At 36.1% G+C, this 17,873-nt stretch overlaps 1 long non-coding RNA gene across 1 annotated transcript in view; it reads left to right on the forward strand.

Moving 5' to 3' along the window:
• The window catches only part of LOC109550123 (uncharacterized), a 592,312-nt gene that overhangs the window by 291,230 nt on the left and 283,209 nt on the right, over positions 1-17,873 (forward strand). The window contains exon 5 of the long non-coding RNA XR_012326525.1: positions 13,678-13,843. This is a non-coding gene — a long non-coding RNA (uncharacterized lncRNA). The remainder of the gene's footprint in view (positions 1-13,677; positions 13,844-17,873) is intronic.

The following is a 17,873-nucleotide window of genomic DNA, read 5'->3' on the forward strand; positions in this document are numbered from 1 at the left end:
AATTATTTTACCAATTTTATGTCCTTTGCGTATCTTTATGAATTTTAGAATGCTTCTCAATTAAACAAAAAAAGTCTGCTGAAACTGTGACTGGAATTGCATTAAATGTGTATATTAAATTGGGAGAATTGGAATCTTAAAATTTGAAAACAGTATCATGCATAACATAACATAGCAATGACCATAGTATATCTTTCCATTTTAATATAGTGTTTTTTTCCCTTAATTGCTGAATATTTTGATATTTAAATATAATGGTTATTTTTCATTTCATATTTAAATTGTTTGTTTCTGGTATATAAAAGTAGAATAGATTCTTATATATGGACCTTGTACCTGGGAGTATGTTGGACTCATTACTAGCTATAGTATTTGTTAATACTTAGGATAGTCTATATAAATAATGTCATTTTTGGATATTTTAATTTTTCTTTCAAATCTTTTGCCTCTATTTCTTTTACTTGCCTTATTACACTAGTAAGGACCTCCTCTCACATGTGGTGAATAAAAGTGGTCAGAATGACATCTTCGCCTTATTTTTAACTTTATGTAGGAAGCATTCATTGTTCTACTTTTATGTATGATTTATCTCAGGATCTTATGTAGAAGCTCTTTATCAGACTGAGGAAGTTTCCTTGAATTCCTAGTTTTCTGAGAAATTTTATCATGAAAGGGTGTTGAATTTTGCTAAATGCTTTTGTTGAATCAATTAAAGCCTTTCTCTTAAAATGTAAAAGTTTCAGGTCCTCTAAAGCCTGTATCCATTTCTGTGATCCTTTCAGCATTTGCTCAGAAGACATTATTCCAATATTCCATCACCATCTCAATCAGTGTATTCTGGAGCCATTTCAGTTTATCAATATCTTATTTGTCTTCTTATTTGATTTCCTCTTTGATATCTTCATTGACTCATTGTTTTTTTAGTAGCATGTTATTTAGACTCCACGTGTTTGTGCTTTTCCAATTTTTCTGTAATTGATTCTTATTATCAGTATCTCAGAACTGATCCATAGTTATGGTAGTTTTGTACTATGTCAACGTGGATAAGATGGAACTGTGTTTCCCAGAATCCCCTTTCCTGTGTCATATCAGGTATGATTTATCAAAAAGAAAACTTTGCTCAAGATTTGGATAGGATAATTTAAACAACAATCACTATTTTAAGGTCATAATGTTAGATACAGGATGCCCAGAGAGTAGCAGCAAGGTGTTGTTCTTGCCCATTCTGTTTCTAGATGTTTCCCCACCTGTTGGTCTTGCTGGCCAAAACTAACCCCTGGGCAACATCAAATGCAAAGGCAATATGCTTCCATAAACTTTCCCACCAGCCCTCTTTTATAGTCACCCTCTGACAGCTGGATGTACCTGGTTTTAGGAAGTTTGGTTAGTGATTTTCTCAATCTCCAACTTGCCAGTCTCAATCTTTATTTCCATAATTGTGTGAGTTCTTATTCCTCTAATAAATTTCTATTCCATAATATTTTTAGTAGCTTTCTTTGGTCGAACCCTAACTGATTTGGTAATTGGTATCTGGGAATGGAATGCTGTCATACTAAAAACATAAACTGTGGCATTGGCTTTGGAGTCAGGTGACTGAACTATCTCCAACCTGCATTGGACTGTGATGTGAGCAAGAAATGAAACTTTGTTGCATTAAGACACTGATATTTGGGGTTATTTTCAACAGGAATTAAGCTATACTGATTAATACACCTCTGCAAACAAGTCTTTCCTCACCACCCAATCTGAACTAGCACCTAGTCTTCCCTATCTTAGCACCTCATTTTAACTTCTGTATAGCATGTGTATAATATTTATCATTTTAAAAATTCATTCATTCCTATATACCAGAGCTAGAATGTAAATTCCATGAGAGCATAGGTCTTATCTGCTTTTTTCTAACACAATTACAACAATAAATATTTATTGAATATATTAATGATGGAGTAATTGAATGAATAAAATAAGTGAATTAAAACATAACAGTAAACGGGAATATTATGTGCCTTCAATTCAATGTTTCTGTTCTGTTTCCCTCTTAGTGTCTAGGGATTCTTGCTGTCTATTATTCTATCCATGTAAAGAAATGACTAAAAACGATTACAGAGTCTTATATTTTATATTCTCTTGTTCATACATTCTCTTAGTTAGCTGGTTCAAGAAAGGTTCACTGATGCAAATATGCCCAAGTTTATCTCAAACCTGACTGTGAGAAAATTCTTCTTCAAAGTTTTTTTTTAAAAGAAAATTATCTCCTGAAATAGATATGTGAAATAATACCTATGGGACTAGTCAAAAGTCAGGAATTAGGAAATCAGTTTTGGGTTTATCTTTCTTGAGGAATAGCTGAGAGGCATTAATTTTCCATTTGTACAGAATTTGCACGCTGCAAATCCCCAAGGCAAGAAACTTTCTCTACATTCTGCTAGTACTAGATGTAATCAGGTAGTACACCTGGGACTGAGATGAAAGGCAGATAATTGGAACAAGTACATTTACTGTATACCAACTACTTACAAGCACTGTAATAAACATTTCATATAAAGTCTTCATTTGTCATTCAAATCATACCAAATTGCACTAAAAGTGCAAGATTGGTATTCTGATCAATTAGATACACCCACTGAAGCTGAAGAAACTACAATTACAGAGGCTATTTTGCACCATGACTCACAGCTAGGAAATGCTGGAAATTAAAAACAAAACCTGGGGCTTCCCTGGTGGCGCAGTGGTTGAGAGTCCGCCTGCCGATGCAGGGGACACGGGTTCGTGCCCTGGTCCGGGAAAATCCCACATGCCGCGGAGCGGCTCGGCCCGTGAGCCATGACCGCTGAGCCTGCGCGTCCAGAGCCTGTGCTCCGCAACGGGAAAAGCCACATCGGTGAGAGGCCCGCGTACCGCAAAAAAAAACAAAACAAAAAAAAACCCTGTGTTCTCACACTAAATTTAGTACTTTTAGTAATGCGAATCAGTTTCCCAATTTATTTTAAAACAAAATATTTCTGATCAAAGGAAATTTAAGAGAATAGAGTATAAATTACTTTGGACTTGGAGTCAGAAACCTGGGTTCCATTTTTCAGTTCTGCAGCCAATGACACTGTGATCTGAGGCAGGCCAAGATCAGAAGAGGCATTCATACTGTAGCCTAATCCTTTCTTCACAAAGTAAGAAACAATCAGTTGTATCCTAAAAGTAGAAACTAAACAATTAAACTTTTATCTAGGTCCTCCTTGAGTAATGGACACCAGATTTAGGAAAATCTCATGTACATGAACACCTGGTAGCCCTCTACATCCTCCTCCTACTCTGCCTCCTCTCTAGAGTCCAAAAACCAGGAACTGAAATTTTGTGATGGTCAATCCTAGCAGAGATTTATCCATTCTGACACACTTTATTCCTTTTTTTGGTCTTTCATTACTAACTCATCTGTCTCCAGCAATTTTCCACAGATGAACTTGCATCTTTTTTAGTCCTCTTCCTCTATTCTATGAATATTATCTAATTTCTTCAAGAAAATATATCTCCACCTCTTAATTCTCTCCTTCTTTACCCCATGCCATCCTGGCTTTCTCAACCTGTTCAATTTATTTCTCTCTGTATTCAGTTCATGACTCTAATCTCAGCTGTTTAGAGCAGAGCTAGTCTAGGTGCAACTCCACTCAGGCGAAGGAAATCTGAACATTTTGAAGTGATGAGAGAGCTAGTGCTTTCTGCCTCGAAGGGCTCTTTAAATTTCCACAAACTTCTGAAGAACTGCATAGAAGTTCTGAAGAACTTCTATTTCCATCATCCTGATTAAACTTATTTCTCCTTAAGTTCTAACACTCATGAAAATTAAATTATTTAACTTTGTGAGGTTTTTTTTCTCCTATTTTGCACTACAGCAGTAATTTAAGAGTGTTCTTTCCTAATGTGAATAGCATTTCAACTGGACTGAATGATAAGGAAGCATTTGTTAGAAGCCAAGAAACTAATCACTTTATGTAACAGCTCTTTTTGAATGTATTCCAGATTCCTAATAACTGTCTGAAAAAAACAAAATTCAGTAATGCAGTCCATCTGTTGAGGAAATACTCAGTGACTTAAACATCACATCCCCCAATTTTTCCATATTCCTAATCCTAGTTTAAGCAACTCACTCAAATTCTGCACCTCTTAAGTTCTTCATCGTAAATCAAAGTAATAGACTAGTGCCTATTGTTTAGTTTCCTGCTATTGAAAAAGCATATCACGTATGTGTCTTCCCTATCAACATTAAAACTTTAATTTAAAAAATTATGTAAATTTTGGAAATGATAAAATTCACGAATATTGCATCTTCCTTAAAACATAAACTCTCTGAGGACAATTATAAACATTGCTTCTAACCAAAATACATGATTACAGACATTACATGGGAATAATTTCTAAAAGAGCAATATTAGAAGACATTTTTCCAGAAATCATAACCTAATTTTGATACATAATATGTAAGCTGCTAGAAAATAAATTTAATGTTTCTTCATTTTAATTAATAACAGCACCCAGGTTAAGCGATTCTTCATAGAACTATTGAAAAGTAAATTTCATTCTATGAATCACATAACCACCATGTAACTTGGTGATAATGCCCCGATGTCAGAAATGACAGCCCGTTTGCTACCCACTATTGTAAAAAGGTATGGGTGATATAAAGTCATTGCCTTTTCCAAGTTAATGTCACATGCTAAAGCCACACCTATCTCCTGCTATGTCATTTTTACCAATGGAAAAAATAAGACTCCCACAGTCTTATGCAAATAACAGCTTCCATTCTGGTCAATACATTTTATCACTGATACATTATTCATCTCACTCATGCAACAACATCAAAAAGATAGATTTATGACTGTCACTGCTCATTAGATTCCCCTGTTTACCACAGAAGTTGTCACTCTTCCAAAACAATAGTCTGTATTTACCTCATATCATTACTGAAAGTTTTAAATTAAATAAAACATATAAGGCCCTGGTGAATGTTCACTAAACATTAGCTTTATGATTATTATTGTTGTTAATTAAACTGAGGGAAAAGTACAAAGAGGCAAGGCCAAAGCACAGGGTAGGTGCAGCGAAGAGAACCCAGGGTGCTGGACTTCCTCTGCTGCTAATAATGATTTCTCAAGGCACTTGAGAAATGTATTTACATGTATTTACAACAAACCATAAATGTATTTACAACATGTCTTTACATGTTGTAAATGTATTTACAACAAACCATAAATGTAAATGTATTTACAACAAACCATACTCTATTGTCCCTTGTAGAATTTGGAGTCTGAAAGACAAGAAAGTCTCATAAACAACACTCATTTTAGTCAATCCTCTTACCTAGTAGATAAGTACCCACTTGTTGAAAAGTAGTTACTCAACTTTCAGAGGTTTTACTGTGCCAGATTCACTTCAGTGATTCTGTAGTGCCTGCTGGAAGACTTGGTTTATTTCTTTGCAAAGGGATAAGTTTTCACCAACTAGGCTTAGCATAGCAAGGACTAGGGAAGTTTTGAGATTTGCTTTTTCATTTAATGAAAGACTCTTTCGTATTCATTAAACAAGTATGTTTGAATCTTTGCCATATGTCAGACAATGTAATAGGTGATTCACGCTGAGGTGCCATGTTAAAGAATCCAGTGGTTTTCTCTTTGGTGGTATTCCTGACCCTGAGCCTGTCTTGCCAAGAAAACACTATGAGCATTGTCTTGGATCAAGTTCCCTAGAGGCAGAGCCTGATGAGTGGTTTATTGAAGGGATGTCCTCAGGAGAAACCTGCAATAGGGCAAGGGAAACAGGACAGGTCAGGGAAAGCAATAGAGCAAATATGTGATTTTGGAAGTTTTAATCTCAGACTGTTTCCAAGTATAGCTCTGGAGCATGAGTTGTGTCTTGCCCAGAGACAAGAAAGCTGATGTTATACCCGGCATCAGCCATGAAGAGAGGGAGAAGAGGGTGTAACTTACTAGACAACTCCAAGAAAGGTGGCTCATTCAACCAAAGGCTATTCTCCAGGAAAGGTGAAGGCGGGAACTATTGGCAGCTAAAACAGACAGCTGAGACATGGTGTGCCAGCTCAATAGAGGTATCTGAGTAGGGCACCAACATCATCGGCTGTAAGTGCTAATAGATAGAGCCACTGATGGAACCTCAAGAGAAGAACCATATGATATGATACAAAAAAACACAAATATATTTATGACAGTTTTCTCCCATAATTTTTTGAATTTATTTTTTGTGTGAGATCTGGCCAAGAGGCCCAGAAAGATGAGAACAAAGGAAAAAATGTCAAAGACAATAAAAACAATCAATATTGATTCTTAATATGTGCCAAGAAATGTGCTAAGTACTTTACGTATATGGACTCACTTAAATATTTCAACTGCCCTGTAAGATCTTCCTACTTTCACAGATGAGGAAACTGGAGGTCAGCAAGGTGAGGAAACTAGAGGTCAGTAACTCACCCATGACTCACCCATGATCACACAATTGTTATGTCATAGCTAGGATTTGCCTCTGCTGTACTGTAAGATCTTGATTTCTGTATTTTGCTGCATGTACTTTAGTTTCTTCATTCACAACAAGAAACACACAATAGTTAGATTACATCCTTGGGATAATATATCTAGATGAAAGGCAGTGGTGTCATGAGAATATCCTGAATAACTTTGTTAAAAATAGTTCCTAGGATCCTACTTAAAACATATTCAAACAGATTCTCTAGGACTAGGAGCCCAGAAAAAATGTTCAAATATCATAGAAAATGTTGTTTGCCAATTGATGAACTAGATAAATAGTATTATACATCAATAGCATTAGCTTTGGAACAAATGGAGCTTACCCACAAGAGTCATTGAACCATTATACAAAAAAAGACCTAAAATGTTTGTATTCCGGCAAGGTATTTTATAATGCAACCTACCTATTGTCCCAGAGTGGGATTTTCAAGCAATGAAAGGCAGTATTTCTGAGGTCATGTTCACAACATGAAAACTGATCTCTTCCACACACAAAAAATGTCAAGAACTGTAGAGGAGACACAGTGGAAGTAATTGAGGTGATCGAGAGAAATACAGAGGAAAGCAAATCAAACAGAGAGAAAGCACCAGCAAGCATTTCTCAGAGTGTATTGGACAAAAGAAAACTTTAAATTCTTTTCAGTGAGCAGAAGTATGCAAGTCATAAAGTGGTGTTGCTTAGGTCTCTAGTCAAGTCTGACGCAGCTGGAGATACTAGGAATTTTCAGAATTAACACTGAAAGCCTTGATAACATGCAAACAATACAATATGTATAGCTAAAACTGCATAAAGGAAGAGATAGCCTGAAAGTAAAATTAGGATAATGAAGAGATTGAGGGGCTCTAGCCATTCCTCATCATCAAGGTTTTTGCTAGGATTTGAAATGGAAACAGGAGGAGACGGCTCATCAGTTTTAGCTTGATGCACATATCTATTAATATTAACTGTTCAGTAAACTGTTCAAGATTCTCTTTATAGGCTCTGTGTTCAACAATTAACAGTGAATACTTTCATATCATTAAAATCCCAAATTAAATAATCCCTCCAAACATTTTAAAAATAGATATCAAAACCAGAATAACTCAAAGGGCAACTATAATGAAGATTTTGGTGCCTAAAATGGGCATTTCTAGTAATCAGCAGAGGTTACAGATTCTGTTTTAACAAAGCTTATTATAGTGTGCACTTATACTGCCTTGGATAAATCCTGCCTTGGATAAATCCTGAGTAATCCTTCCATAAAATTAAGGCATGTAAATTTCTACCCACAGTCACTAATCCTCAGAAAAAACATTCCTAAATAGTACACTAATATGCACATAACTCTAGTAGTCATTGCAAAATATTTATGAACAAATATTTTCATTGCCCTCATTCAAGGCAAATATGGCCATATAATTTTATTTGGCCAGTACAATGTGAGCAGAGTCTTATGTCACTTCTGGATGGGAGTTTTAAGAGCCAGGACACAAGTTCATGTTTTCTTTTTCTCTATCTTGGCAACTGTCAACTGAAAAAAATGCACAGCCAAAAAGTTGAGAGTTAGGTTTTATTTGGCTGACAAAACTGAGGACTTAAGCCTGGGACTCAGCATGTCAGATAATTCCAAGAGGCTGATCCGAAGAGGCAAAGGTGGAGCCAGGATACATAGGAGTTTTTGCAACAAAAGACCAAGTAGCTGGAACATCAAAAGATTACTGTTAATTAAACAAAACCAGATATCTCAAGTTAAGGAATTTAGTGCTTTTCTCTGTATGAGAAGATGCAAGAGTCTGGGCTCACTGAAATCATTCCTTTGATATGCACCTCAGATATCTGGGGCCAGTGTCCTCTGTTTTCTCATCATGAGTCTCCTCAGGCTGCACTGTACAGGGTAGGGGGTGGGGGTGACTGGAGCAGTGGCCATTTGTTTCCATCCTGAGTTCCCTCAGGGCTCACCGGCCACTGGGAGGCTGTAATGTGATGGCTTGATGGCTGCAACAGATGTTGATTATTTCATTAGCCTTCTTCTCAAAATGAAGAAAACAGAGAGGATGCCCTCCAGCCAGCCAGTGATGGACATGCAGTGTGAGCAAGAAATTAACACTTGTTTTTACTTAACCCTCAAGACTGTAAGGATTATTTATAACTGCAGCATAACCTAGTCTTCTTGACTGATACAATTGCACACTAGCATCTCTCTAAAGGCACTAGCATGCCTTTGCTTAAAATATATGGTATTGATACTACAAATGGCCCTTTTCATATAACAGTAATTGCAATTAATTAAATACACCTTATGCAGTAACAATCTTCAAAAAGAACTGAAGTTTCTCTGTATGGTATGATTCCCTGGTGATTACATAGTGCAGGTCAGGGAACCCAAGGGAGTTTCATGAAGGAAACGGCTTTCAATCATCCACATCAGTGAGAGCTGTGCATGGGTCACAGAATGGAACTCAGCCTCATTAACAACAGAAAGCAATGGTTGTAAGACCTTAAAAAAGCAAAGAGTGAACCCTTCAGGCTGCAATCAATAGCTCTCAGCAGCAGCAGAAGCTCTTATGTGATTATGGCTTAAAATACAAATTACTGTTTTATTGACAACAGTCTTTTTTCAGTGATCAATAAACTCTCTCCTAAATCTTAAATTTTGAAATTCAGAACAAAAGTCTTGCAAAAAAATTCTTACCTTAGCATCGTATTTTGAGTTCATGGAGAACATTGCAGAGAAATGTGGAATTACAATGACTTAGTATGCAAAAGATTTATTACCCTAAATTCAGAAATACATTTTTAAGGAGGTGTGAAACAAATATTTTTCTTTCTCAATATACCTATGTATCAGATGATAAATTATTTTAAGGACCCAATAAAAAGCTTATTCTCTCCACATGTACCTGTATTTGTGACTTTCTTTTAAAATCACAACTACCTTTAATGATTTCAGAGCATATAAAACATGTTTTCATTTGGCTAGTAATTATGCCATTTCGTTTTATTAAATTCAGCTATCTCGAGGTTAATTTAAAATCATCACTACTTTCCTGGATTCTTCTAGGGAATTCCATAGTTCAGGAATTCAGCAATAAACTGTTTTACGTCACCTAGGTCAGTACTTATCTTACCAGAGCAGGAGGAATCAGACCAAGGGATTGAATTAAATAACTTAAAATGCTTAATATTCTAGCAGTCAGCTCCTAAGGACCTCTGAGCATTAGAAAAACACATTTAGCTCTGCTGACATATTAATTCCAAGACAACAGTTATGAGTCTACTGGGGATTGGCCAAAAAGTTCGTTCGGGTTTTTCTGTAAGTTGTTATGGAAAAACCCGAACTTTTTGGCCAACCCAGTAAAAACTGTGTCTGGATGAATCATATTTAAAATCCACTTATTCCAGATTAAAGTCAAAGGGAGTTTTAATAAACAATTGGCTGTTTATTAGCAATAAGATGAAGAATGCTACTCTCCCCTCATTGTTTTCTTCATCTTCTTTCATGATTCCTCCATATCAATACAGCGTTGTTGGCTTAAAAAATGCGTAAGAAAAGCAAACTCTTTGATATGAACTTCAGCTTTGTATGTGATTTGAAAGAGGCATTTTTGGTCTTCTATATTAGTACTATAAATTTTATAGTATAAAGAAATGTTGGTCATATCAATGCAAGAAAATACAGTGTATAAATGTCTAATGTTCTTCAATATATACCATGTGATTTTCCAAAAGCTTAACTTTTCTGTGAAAAAATTACTTTCTCTTGTGTGGACCAAGTATTTTAAATGGTCATTAAAAGGCAAAAAATTCTGTATTCAACTTTCACTGACAGATCTAAGTATAATTTTCAATAGATTGGTTCAGCATGTGAAATGGTGGGTTTCATAGACTGTGACGACTATATAGACCTCAAACTATCACTTACCTCAAACTTTCTTTTTATTTATTTTATTTTTTTGCGATTTGCGGGCCTCCCACTGCCTCTCCCGTTGCAGAGCACAGGCTCTGGACGCGCAGGCTCAGCGGCCATGGCTCACGGGCCTCGCCGCTCTGCTGCATGTGGGATCTTCCCGGACCGGGGCACGAACCCGTTTGCCCTGCATCGGCAGGCGGACTCTCAACCACTGCGCCACCAGGGAAACCCAAACTTTTATTTTTTTGATAGTTAAGAACTTAGGCCAGGAAAGGAGAAATGGGCAGCACATGGTGATAAAGGAAGGCAATGGCAGAGATGGGACTCACAACCAAGTTTCATTTCCATTGCACCATACTTCCCCAACATGTATTTATAGTAGCAAAATGTGTACTAGAATAATATAGCAGAATTTCTAGTGAAAATATTATTGGATCAGTATTATTGTGAACACAGTATGTGATTTATTCATATTGACTACTTGGCCTCTTCAACTATGTGTTTGGCCAGAATTACCTATCCCTTAGTCTACTTCTCACCTTATTTTTTGTCCTATTTTAATAAAGCTAGAACTGAACTCTCACAAACAGAAAGGCAAATAAGTGAAAGAACTTGCTGGTAGCCATGGCAACATATACTGTAGCATATCTCCAACCTCTCAATGGTGGACTCAGTTAAAACCATAGAACACACTACTATATATAAAATAGATAACTAATAAGGACCTACTGTATAGCACAGGGAACTCTACTCAATACTCTGTTATGGTCTATATGGGAAAAGAATCTAAAAAGGAGTGGATATGTGTATATCTATGGCTGATTCACTTTGCTGTGCACCTGAAACTAACACAACATTGTTAATCAACTATACTCCAATAAAAATTTAAAAAAAAAATAGCAAATGTTTGCACACTTGGCATCCCACTTGAGCTAATCCTGCATCCATTGGATTAAGAAATCTCTAGAGCATTTGTCAGACTGGTATGTGGCATGAAGACTAAAGAGTCTTGTGAGTTTGTACTAAGTCTCAGGAAAGAACTCATGTTATCTGACTAAGAAAGTCTTAGTCTTCAGAGAAAAGGGTCAATTTTGAGCACATCTTTGTCTTTGTCACTAATATTTGTCTCCCAGAATAGATCAGCCCCTCATTGATTCATATCTTAGGCCTACAAACCACAATAAACCTGTAGATAGAAATTTAAAAACCTTGTTCACTAAAAATTCTGTACAGCAGCTTTAGGGTAAATAAGCATAAAATGATGATGAGGAGGAGGATGAGGATGGTTATGAACTAACACTAAGTAAAACTAAAGGAATGCTAGGATTCACTTTGCAGCAGAACACCAAAGAGTTTACCATCCTAAGGAACATGCTTCCTCATCTCTATAAGATGATATTGTTGTCCAATGAACAAAGCAGCGATCTGTGAATGTTGGGCAGGAGACAATGGCACAGTACTATTGCTTAGCAGGAAGAGAGGATGTCAGACCCCTTAAGAAATACTTGAGTATACTTCCCAGAAATACCTGGAGGTGACCCTAGGGTGGACTAAAATATTGCATTAAAAGTACAGGTGAGGGCTTCCCTGGTGGCGCAGTGGTTGAGAGTCCGCCTGCCGATGCAGGGGACACGGGTTCGTGCCCTGGTCCGGGAAGATCCCATATGCCGCGGAGCGGCTGGGCCCATGAGCCATGGCCGCTGAGCCTGCACGTCCAGAGCCTGTGCTCCTCAACGGGAGAGGCCACAACAGTGAGAGGCCCGCATACTGCAAAAAAAAAAAAAAAAGTACAGGTGAGTGTTAGATGAATTAAATTATTACTAAAACTGTGAATCCTTACTATTCATAAGTTGGAGTGGTCAAGAGAAACTCAGGTTGTATATGCAAGCTTCACATATACAACATTTTTTTTAATGTATATTTTAGTAGCTACTGAAAGGACTCTTGATGAATCTGATATCTGATGTAGGATAACTCTATCCAAATCACTTGGTATCTTATTCAAGCAAGTTTTGTTGTGTTTGCTTTTTTTTGTTTGTTTGTTTTTGAAGGTACCCAGAAGTGTACATACTAATTGAATAGCAGAAAGGAGGAGGTAAAAATAAAGAATCTTCTTTGGGATCTAAAAAAAAATTGACTCCAATCTTGGGACTGAAAGTCCATTACATATTGCCATTTGGGAGACAACCATCCAACCATGCATTCACAAATATAAATTATTCTAGCATGCTAAACTTTGTAATGGCAATTATCATAGCTTGTAAGATTGAGAGATGTGTAATACAGAGTCCCCCATTGCCCCAGAAAAAAACTTTCCATAAATTTGTACCTTAGTTGATACCTTGATTTTTCTACCCTACACTTTGATTTGAAGCTTCAGTACAGTAACCTGGTAAATAACAAATTATATTAATTACATGAATATGTCTTTCTCAAATTCTATAAGCACTGTTGTGGGAAACAAAAAATGTATAAAAAATGATATCCCATTTAAATATATATTACCTTCACATAAAGTGTTTAAAAAGTAAACTATATATTTTTGAAGACATACGTAGTTACTAAAACTACGAGGAAAGCAAATTTAAGGTAGTAGTTACCCTATGTGGGGAAAGTGTACTTACTGTGGTCTTATGGGATGTTGGAAATGTTATATTTCTTGGCTATTATGTCTATTTGTTAAAATGTAAATTTGTTTTATGTACTTTCCTGTATATGTTCTCTATTTCATAGTTAAAATATTTTTAAAATATTCTCCATCTTCTGTAAGCAAAATAAAACATTTATGGGCTTGATAGGAATGGCACCCTACAATTTTGAGACAATAGATCTCACAAGCTGTCAAAACAGCATAGTGTCCTTGGCAAAGTTTCTTCATTTTCTTGTTTGGGCCTCTTATGTTAGTAGAATAATATTGATAATCAGTGTTGTTTTTTTAAAAATTATTACATGATGGCTGTTTATACCCAGATATCTTATAGAGAGTTTTATAAAATACCCCTTTGGTTTTTTAATCACAATCCTCCCGCCGTGATCACTGTAAAAGGCAACTGAACTGGGCTTAACTGAGACAAATCTTAGAGATGGACTCCAGGGTGCATTTTCTATGCATCATCCTCACCTCAGTGAAAACCTCTGTGTTCTTGTTAAATATCTAAACTAGTAAAGCATTCCTCAGAGATGTGCTGATAGGATTTCCCAGGGTCTAAATGCCTGGTGTCTCAAATCAGCCACGTTGATATTTATTTCTTCTTTCTCAGGCTTTGACTGCCATCTGTCAATCAGATGCAGATCCAGTTCTCTGGGCAGCCCCATTTGGTGTTGGACTCATCTCTGCGGGCTGGCTCTTCCTTTCTGACACACTCTGCTGCAGCCACTCTGGCAACATCTCTTTCCCTGCAGACAGGAATCCTTCCAAGGTTTAAGGTAAGCCTACCTGGATTATTTACTACCATGATAAGGGACACTTATCTAGGATAGTGTGATGAATAACACCTCCTCCCTTCTCAAGGGTCAGTCACTCTTTTTGGCTCTCCAATTATATGATAGAAAGTAGCTTTTCTAGCTCTAAAGCTACATGCTCTCCCTGCACCAGTGCCACCAACCATCAATTTCACATTCTCAGGCATCCAACTAAGGTTCAAACTGCTGTGTCTGGATGAGTAGAGTTCAGAAAGGCTAGAGGGTACATCATCATAAATGTGTAAAGTACTTATAGAAAGGGCATGAGAGAATGAGGAAACATTTCTTGTTCACAGACCTAGGATTGACTCCTGGCCCTGCTGCTTACTAGCTGTTTTGCTCAGAGCAACTACTTCATGGGTAGGTATATATTGCAAATTCTGAGCACAGGGCATTGCATATAGTAAATGCTCAATGACTGTGAGCTAGTATGTTATTGTCACTGTTACACTGAAAACTTCAAATCTTATGCAAAGTATGAGCAACTATTTCCATTTTTATAAAAATCCACTCAGAACATCGTAAATAACACCCAAAGCCATATAAAATTGTAAACTCAACTAGGCAAACTGGCAAAACATTGAAGGAAATTATCTACCTATTCATTTTGCCCAGATGAACCTGAACCCTTGCCTTCCCCCTTTTTATCATCTTTCTTTTAACATTCAGTAACTTTCTAACAAATTCCAGCTCTATGAAATTCCCTTTAATCCCGCAGCTGCACTCTAAGAGGAGAGAAATTTATTAAAGCTCTTAATCCAAACTCCCCCATTCTGTGTCTAATTTCTCTAAAATTATTACTTCAGCTATGTTTTACTTAGGTAATTTAACCAACTAGTCCACAGACATGGGATCCTGAATGTCAGTAGATTCTTTCATTAACCTAATGAAACCTGCATTTTAACAGCAATAATGGATAAGAAGTACCAAAACATATGACCAAAAAAAAATTAAATAAAAATTTAAAACTCAAGAAAATCTTAAACTATTAACAAACATTTAAATATTAGGGCATTAGTGAACTGTGGCGGGGGGGGAAGAGAAATAGAACAAGTTTGCCACAAAAGAAGAAACAAATAAATGAAGCAAATGATGATTCTAGCCACACTATGATGTAGACTCTGGAGAAGAAACAAAATAAAAGATAATTGCTCAGAATAATTGGCCATTATGCTCACACTTAGAAAATTTCAGTTCAATCATTCTGGAAGGAAAAAGTTATAATTTGATAACTCTTTTACATAAAAAAGATTTTTATTTCCCTTTTCAAAGACTTTAGGGAATATGCAATTCATAAGAATAATATAACCTATTGCTAATTAAAGAAACTTCAACTAAAATAAGAGAATTGATAGCTCTGATTTCTACCTGTCAAAGGACTCCTGCCATTCAAGGGTCCAGAATTACAGAATCAACAAATTCTTTCTGTTCACTAAAACCAAGAAGAATGTGTTGGCTTTAAGAGGCTAATTTGAGGGCCACAAAGTGTATCTGTGGTGTTACAAACCAAGGCCCAGGAGATAATAAAGTAGCCAAGATCTAAAAAGAACAGAGAAACTCAAGAGATAAGGTCAGTATAACTAGCAATTATAATGGTGGGTTATTATAATATGAAAATGGCATAGCTGGATCCAAAGAAAAACAGAAATTAAACATATATAAAAGTGACAAGAAATAATTAGAGGTAAAACCATTGATCTTGTGGGCTCAGGGTCTGGAGGCAGCCAGTGGCAGCTGGGAATTGGGCTTCTACCAGGTAACAATAGTTAAGAGTATTCCCTTGGATGGCGAGGCAAGCCTGGCTCACTAGGTAAATCCAGGAAGTGAAGTGAAGCATTGTAATTCCCAGAAGGATCCTGAAACCAAATCTCTGTTTTAAACTATAACCAGGCATCTCTGGAATATAAAGATATAACGTTGTAAACAAAACTAAGCCAAGTTACCAACTAGACTTGTGAATGAATCTACAGTATCTTCACATCATCCAAGGGCATCATTTTTTAAAGTGCCTTTAAGAGACTGGGTTCTGAACTCAGGTCTGTTAGAGAGAATGCAAGAAACTTAACAAAGGGGAGAGAGGGGGAAGAGGAAAGATTAGAGGAAAGGAAAAAAGCAATAGAGCAAAAGAAAAAAAAATGCAGTTAAAGTGAAGCTTGAACACTAAAATTCCAAGAAACATGAACATATTTAGTGTTAAGAAACTTCTTTAAAGTTAAAACTAATGATGTAGTAAAACAATAGAAGATAGAAGTGAGCATAAAAGTTTTTCCCTGATAGTTAAAGCTTGATAACATCTAGGTTGTGTTTCTGAAGATGACAAAAGTAGTGAATTATTTTTCACATCATAATAAGTATTTATGACTATGTATGTAGGATTTTAAAGAATAACCACACAGTAACATATTTTACAATTTATAATGAGAAGTGTAGAAAGTAGAAGGGAAGAATATATGGAAAAAAATTGAAGAAAAGTCAGGAGAGAAGAAAAAGATAAAAAGGGTGGGTAAACAGAAAGCAAAAATTATAAATATGGTAAGAATTCTAAAGATATAAGGAATCCCAACTTGTGTAATTTTTCAATCACTGATTGGACAAAGAAAATTTGCCTTATCGTTCGTTTGCAAGAGAGAAGTATAAAATGAAATTTTCAAAATGAAGAAAATATCTAAAGTGGACACAATAGGAAATCGATCATTTAATCAAAAAAATCAATAAGTATTAATTAATCAATAATTGATTCATAAAATCTGATGTAGCAAAAATATTTTAGGATAAAAATAGAGCTCAAGGAAAAATTGAAAATAGTGAGAAATAATATTACATAATAATAAAAAAGCAATAGGCTAAGAAGAAAAAATAATATTATGTCTTACATGATCTTAAAATGTCACTCTACAGATCACTAATAAGTTGCAAGGGGAAAAAAAATAGTAGCTACAAAGTTGAGAAATCAAACAGGCAATCAATAATTAAATCATCAATGAAGCATAGATGGACACTTCCAGGTATGATATTCTAACAAAGACAAGATAATTCTTATAAGGTATTCAGGCAAGAAATGCATCTGACTCTAGTACTGAGAAAGCTTTAGACTGACCCAAAATAGAATGTATTCTTTAACTGTATCAATATTGTAGGAGCAAAAAAGGCTGTGTGAAACTTTAAAGATTAAAATAGATGAAGACATGACACTTACATGCAGGGCCTTGTGTGTTGGTCCTGACCCCTAACACAAACAGCAAGAAGAGACTGAAGAAAGAGGCAGACCCCCTCAATATTGATAGGTGTCAGGTTTAACAAGCAAGAGAACTTATATATGAGGCTTGTCTTGGGTGGCCATAAGGTGAGTAGATCTCTACACCTGCCTGCCAGAATCTTAAAAGTTTATACAGAGGCCTTAACTGGGTTCAGTCACATATACCATCCAGATGGTCTCAACAACACAGTGCTCTCTCAAGGCTGCATCCTTGAAATGGCTCCCACTATGGGTAGAACATACACTCCAAAGAGAGGGGAGGGAGTGAGGAGGCTTTGATTGCCCAGGTCCAGCTCATGGGACAACTGATGGTCACATCCTTTCAATGACCTATTCCAACATCACATACTGGAGGAAAACAAATACAATGAAACACATTGAGCCAAGTGACAAAACTGAAACATGAGTGGTATATTAGATAAAAATTTGTGAATACACATGCACCCCAATGTTCATTGCAGCACTATTTACAATAGCCAGGACATGGACATTTCATGTGTCCATTGACAGATGAATGGATAAAGAAGATGTGGTACATATATACAATGGAATATTACTCAACCATGAAAAGGAACAAAATTAGATCATTTGTAGAGATGTAGATGGACCTAGAGTCTGTCATACAGAATGAAGTAAGTCAGAAAAAGAACAACAAATATCATATATTAACGAATATATGTGGAATCTAGGAAAATGGTACAGATGAACCTATTTGCAGGGCAGGAATAGAGACCCAGA

Source organism: Tursiops truncatus, chromosome 16, assembly GCF_011762595.2.
Source record: "Tursiops truncatus isolate mTurTru1 chromosome 16, mTurTru1.mat.Y, whole genome shotgun sequence".
Taxonomy (NCBI): domain Eukaryota; kingdom Metazoa; phylum Chordata; class Mammalia; order Artiodactyla; family Delphinidae; genus Tursiops; species Tursiops truncatus.